Here is a 6,936-nt window from a genome sequence, read left to right as displayed (position 1 = left end):
CGGGGACCAGAAAAGGTCTCTGGCGCAAGGCCATGATAGAATCGTCATCCGAAGATGACGAGGAAGATCCCCCCCCCCCCCGAAGATGGGGGAAAACATGAAGAAATGCCCCCTCCCCATACTAGGGAGGAGAAGAAAAGGAAGGCCGCCCTGTCGGGGGAGGCCGGGACGCTGAAGAAGGGAAAAGCGTCCCTTCCTGAACACTCCTCAACCGCTGCCTATGGTGACGAGGAGTGGCTACCCAGGGACAAGCCCCGGGCGAGGTTGTAAGTATCCGCATTCCACAATATTTTCTGTGCGACTTTGACCTCATGGTTTGTAATGACGCTAAACACGTATATGCAGTCCGGCCGGGTCCAATCTCGGGGTGTCCTCTTCGGGGGAGTCCCTGGATGAGTCGGAGATGAATTCACTCCCGACGGCCACTTCCCCGCGACCTGCGGATGACACCGAGGTGTTGTCTCGTAGGATACCAGAGCAGGAGGCAATGGTTCCGGAGACGCCCCTAGGCAAAATCCCGGGCGCCGGACACATGGGGGGTGAGACCCCCATGGATTATGCTGACGGGAGCCACAGCAAGTCTGGCTCCCAGCCGGTTACTGCGCCGGAGCCTACAAAGGTTCCAGACTCTGGTAAGCAATCCCTCGCGAAGGAGGGCGAGCCGGCCGTGCCGATGACCTTCGCCCAGCCGAAGGCATCGGCTAATTTGTTGGAAGTGCTTCAAGGTGCTTCCATCGATGATGAACACCGTACGCTTATGAGTACGGTGATTGAGAAGGTTCGGTTCGCCAAGAGCGGATTGACCAAAGCCTGCACCAGCCTGCTAACAGGCTTTGAGGTAAGTAAAAAGGTGTGAGAAAATATCACCCAATAGACAGTAGCCCTTGATACTCTGGTTGGTGTTCGGAAAGAAAAGCCAAACGGAGGGTCAACTAAAAAACCACAGGAAGCTAATAGTACTTGTCTGTATGAACAAACAGGCGCTGCTGCTAACCGCCGTTGCGCGCACGGCTGAGGTTGTCGGACTCAAGCGCGAACTGGGGCAGGCCGAAGAAGAGCTTGGCCTCGTAAAGAAGCAGCTCGAGGAGAACAAAGGTAAGTGAAACCCTGTCCATATATCGTATAGAGGATAAAAAGTTGGTGATGCTAAAAAAAGCATCATGGCTTTTGATAGGGACCGTGACCGAAGTGTCGGCCCTGAAGGAAGCGCTGTCCGCAGCCGAAGCCAAGGCAGATATGGAGCGTACCGAGCGCGAGAAGCAAGATGCTCGGGTGGGAGAGGTACAGCAAGAGCTCCAGGAGCTCGGCAAGAAGTTCGACTCCCTGGAGCACGACTTCAAGACGCAATCGTCTAAGCTTGCGAAGGCCCTCCAGAGCGCGGCCCGACGCAAAGGCCGAGGCCCAAAAGGCCCTCCAGGAAATCCAGGTGGCCAAGAAGATAGCGGAGGGTAAGACATTCTTTATGCAAAGCAAGCATGTGGAGGAGTCATTTCTTTTACTTACATGAATCTGGAGCTCTCTAGGGGCATTCGCAGATCTGCCACGCAGCATTTCGGATGCCGCGGAGTTCTATCACGCTGAAGAGGGGAGCTCCACGGAGAAGTCGTTCTGGTCCCAATATACTGGGGCCGAACACCCGATGCCTCTAAGTGACCAACTGAAGCAGTTGGTCGAACTCCACAATGCGGGCGCACAGGCCATGAAGGACCTCATAGTCCGGATGTGGCCTGGCGAGCCCCTGCCCGGCAGCTACTTTGGCCTGGTGAAGCGGATGGTGCATGTCTGTCCACGGCTAGAAGTTATCAAGCAGTCCGTATGTATTGAGGGTGCCCGACGGGCCCTTGCCCGCGCGAAGATGCACTGGGCCAAACTGGATGCTGAGAAGCTCGTGAAGGATGGACCCCCGAATGGCAAGGAGCATCGCTACCTCGAAAAATATTATGATGGCGTTATGAAAGGCGCTCGGCTTGTGGCCAATGAATATCCTAAGAACATAATTTTCGAGTAAATGTACTCATGTCGTCTGTGTAATATAAGGACGAGTTTGATTGCGCTATATAACGCTTTGTTTGATTTAAAATATTACCTTTTCTGCGGCCATTTATCAAAATCTGAAAGTATGCCAGTCGTCGACTTTCGCCCCCTTGTAACTAGTACTGGGGTGTTCGTGGAAAACCCAAACACTCTTTTCCCAAATTCTTGGTCCTTTAAGGAGGTGTTTAGCGCAGCGAACGAGGCAATCAGACTATTCGGCTTTATAACTCTCACTTGGCCATAGAAGTCTATAATTTTAAATTTTGACGAAGCCCCTAGTATTCGAAGGCCGAACTGGGGCGTTATACACGCCTAAATCGGGCAAGGCCGATTCCTCACCTTAAGCGGAAAAAAATCTTTAGGGATTTAGTACCTCACGTTAAGCCGCATCATGATGGTCAGTTTTCGGCTTTCTCTATTGAGGTGCTCATCTGGAAGAACCGGGACACAATCGCAGTAGTTCTTCCTGTGCTACCTTAGCCGATATAACGGAACGTAAGGTACCAAAACAAGGGAGCCGGGCTAACCCAACTATTGACCCAAGACATGATTCGGAGCTGATGCATATAATGCTATAAGTTCGGGGTGCCGCAGTGTCGAAAGTGTTCGGACTTTTCTTGCCATATTATGGGGCTCGATAAGACCATGAAATTGAAAAGGATTTGTTATTTTCAACCCTTTCTGACTTCATTTGTTATTTTTCATGCATTTACGGATTATTTTAAGCTATAAGACCATAAAATTGAAAATCATTTGAAATGAACTCTGAAAAGGTTGAAAGTTGGCATGGTATCATCATTTCACCCACATAGCATGTGCAAGAAAGTAGAGAGGGTTACGGCAAAAACTGGATGCACTTCATGTACAAAACGGACAATTTCTTTCGAAGTATCAGGGTTTCATACGGAAACTCGTCTGTTACAAAGGGATTTCATTTTTTTAACTTATTTGAACTCCATAGTTTTTCTGTGTTCAAAATGCACCATTGAAAGCCACATCATCGATTTTCAACTCTCTCATGAATAGATAAGTGACCAAATTAACAGAAGTTCATCATCACATTAAAACCAAAGTACATACATAGTTCTCATTGAATAGCATATAGCTCTCCAGAGCATCTAATTAAACCATACATTGAAATTATGTAAAACATTTCAATGCAACAACAAATGTGATCATAATCGCAACCAAGGTAACAACTGATCCAACTGCATAATGATACCAAGCCTCGGTATGAATGGCATATTTTCTAATCTTTTTAATCTTCAACCGCATTGCATCCATCTTGATCTTGTGATCATCGACGACATCCGCAACATGCAACTTCAATATCATCTTCTCCTCCTCAATTTTTCTTATTTTTTCCTTCAAGTAATTGTTTTCTTCTTCAACTAAATTTAACCTCTCGACAATAGGGTCGGTTGGAATTTCCGGTTCAACAATCTCCTAGATAAATAAAATATATGTCACGTTGGTCGGCATAATTGTCATAAACAATAAATAAACCAAATAATTATCAAAAGATAATATATACCACATCTGAATCGTAGACAGGACGAGGGCCGACGGGGGTGGATACCAAAACCATCGCACTATATAATAACAAAGAATAATAAAAGTAAGAAAATTAGACAAGTATCTATCTGAAGTAAAAAAAATCTTTCACAAAGAAGATAAGAACAGGAGGCTCACCACGGTGGTGCCGGCTACGAAATCGGCGCGGGCGATCGACAATGGTGAAGACGGGGACGGGACGTGATGGACCGCTAAACCTAGACAAATCTCGGGGAAAATGAAGCTCGGAGGTCGAGTTTCGAGAGGAGAAATATTAACTAGTGTGGCTCGGACATTTCATCGAACACCTCATGTGCATAGGAGGTGAGCTAGAGCACCCAAATTCCCTCCCCTCGCCGGCCAGAAAAAACAGAGCATTGTGGAGTGCTCTGCTGTGGCGATGGGGTATATATAGGCAACTCATTTGTCCCGGTTCATGGTAGAAACCGGGACTAAAGCCCGGTAATCTGTCCTGGTTCAAGCCACGAACCGGGACCAATGGTTGTGGGCCAGGAGCGAGGACCATTGGTCCCGATTCGTGCCTAGAACCGGGACAAATGGATCCAGACAAACCGGGACCAATGCCCACGAGGCCCCGGCCGGCCCCCTGGGCTCATGAACCGGGACTAATGCCCCCCATGGGTCCCGGTTCGTGAAGAACCGGGACTAATGGGCTGGCCAGGCCCGAACCAAAGCCTTGTTTTCTACTAGTGCTACTTCACCGATCATTCTGTTTTTCTGCAGCTCTACTTGCAGCTATCAATTCTGATTTTGTAGGATGTTTAGAATTGGAACAGAACTAAATTTGGTGCTATGTGACTGAATTTACACACACCTCAATCATAGTAAATTTGAAAGGAGACGTAAAAGAATCACTGAAAAGTAGAGATGCACAATAAATTTTGCTTTTTCGGGATTGCTTGGGTTAAGCTTTCGCTGTCATGTTATTGTTAGTACAGAGTTAGCCCTACCTCTTTGAATTGTCATATGTACTCCAAACTCTTATAAATTATGCAACTAGCTAATGGTTGGAACTTTAATACTCATAGAGTGAAAATATGCGCATGCTGAAATGGAAAATGAATATATCACTATCAACAAGAGTAATTAGGTGCCGAGGCTGGAGGAATTGGTGGCAAGGGCTACTTTATGACACCCTACATGATGAAGTTGTTTTCTTTTTTACCTTTACAATTGCTTATGCCCTTGGTCCAATCATTACAGGATGAGGGTGAGGACTTTATGCCTTAAATATTGCTAAGTTTACGGTTACTTGTCTGAGTATTTTTTTTTCATTCCGAAGTGCAGATTGTGTTTTAGTGCCTGGTGGCTTTGGATATAGAGGTGCAGGTGGGAAAAACGATGCCCTCTAAGTATGCTCGTGATATAGAGGTGATTGAGAAAGGCCGCATTTTTATATCTTACATGGCTTATGTTGTTTTCTTATATTTGATCGCATCCTTCGGTAATAGGCTGACACATTTCGAGGCCTTGATAATATCTACAAAGGTCATCCATTTTATTCATTTTCGTATCACCCCCCTTTTCCGAACATAAGTTCATACGGTCTGATGTTTTTTCAGAGACACATCTTCATATGGTCTTATGATTGGTTGCATGTTCCACAGGAGTTCTCTCGCTAAAGAAAGCACTAGGAGAGATATTTTCCTTTGTGTTTTTGTGGGCTATATAACATACTTAGCAAAGTCTACTCAGTGAACAGTAAAAACAAAAAGAACAAAAAAAACAATTCAACAAAATCGGACTTTTTTTGTGTGAAACATTGTCAAAAAAAAATGCCACGATTTTCACGAATGTCATATGGCAAAAAATTTGCAAGTCGACAAACATTTTGTCAATGTTACACACAAAAGAATTCTGAATTTTTTTTGATGTTACTGTTCACCCGACCTCATATGAGCTCGGGATTAGAGCAACTGTGTCCATTTCAGACATATCTTTTTGGGTTCAGAGCCTTTGTCAGTTGAGTTGCAAATGACAAATGCAGAGGCATCCGATAATAAATTGGTAAATACTAGCAAATACCAGACGCTCTCTAGTCCCTACGCGTCTGAAGTGTTTCTCGGTGTAGACAATGCAGCTGCCGTTGGTTACATAGTTGGGCAGTAGTATCTACAGCCTATACAGCTGAAAATATACAAAATTAGTAGAGTTCATTAGCAGGGTGCAGAACCAGGTAATAGTGCATTAAATGCAACTAAACCTATATATTGTTCTCACAAATATTCTGCAAATTGTCTTACCGATAGTGAGGTCTCATGTTGCCATTTTAGACAATAAGTTCCGAATAGAGAAAAGCGAATTTGATGCTACAAAATAACATCATGAGATTCGGCAAATAGTACTCTTCAAATTGCATCTGCTATTCCTTGTGCAATGTAGTTTTAAGCCATTGATCCAACTTCATGTTTGTTTGTTTTTTTGTTTTTTTTTTTGCTCTAGACAAATACTATGACGTGCTAATGTTACTGTTGAATTATTGTGAGTTGTAGGTATTCTTAAAAGAGTCGAAGGAAGATAACCTCTAGAGATGTTTGCCTATTTTTTTTTATGCTTCTACAATATGGGCTCTGAACTGTTTCCATCTGATGGTACGACTGCAGGAGTAAAAGAGCAAATGTTGGACTCTACCATGCATCCGTGAGCAATTGTTTGTAAGAAAACTTGTATTTTTTAAAGAAAATAATGATTTCAAGGATATGACGGATATGTCGTACTTAATTTTGTATGCATCAGATTCTTATATGGTTAAAGAAAGCAATAATGGAGAGGAAATTTTGCACCCCGCGGTCACTCCTGGGGCGTGAGGCGTGCCTTGGAGTCGAACTGGACGATGTAGTTCTTGGCGCAGCGGGCACATGCACACACACTGCCATCGATGGTGTGCTTGTACCGGAAGTGCTTCATGATCCCCACCAGGTCGCGATAGCGCGGTTCCAGCGGCACCGACGGCGGCACAAAGTGCCATGGCGGCTGGTGAAGCAGGCTCCAGCGGCGGGAGTGGAGGACGACGACACATTGGCACATGCAACAACGTAACCAAAGGGATGTCTCGAATCCCCTGTTTAATCACTCGGTGCACTCACGAACGTACCCCTCCACGTCCCAAAGTATTGCATGCGTGATTGCTTGATTAAAGACGCGATGGAAAGTAAAAAAAAATCTCAAAAAAGATACTTAGTGGGAATAGGGTTCGGCGGATTACACATTAAAGCAAGTGGTAGATATTTCATTGCTACACCCAAGTTCCATTAGATTTACTTATTTTCGATCTGATTGAAAACCCAAGTTCGCTGACGTCAGAACTCACCACTTCGCGCGGGCCGG

This window comes from Triticum dicoccoides, chromosome 1B (assembly GCF_002162155.2).
Source record: "Triticum dicoccoides isolate Atlit2015 ecotype Zavitan chromosome 1B, WEW_v2.0, whole genome shotgun sequence".
Classification (NCBI taxonomy): domain Eukaryota; kingdom Viridiplantae; phylum Streptophyta; class Magnoliopsida; order Poales; family Poaceae; genus Triticum; species Triticum dicoccoides.
The sequence above is the reverse complement of the archived record's forward strand: the minus strand, read 5'-3'. Positions refer to the sequence as shown.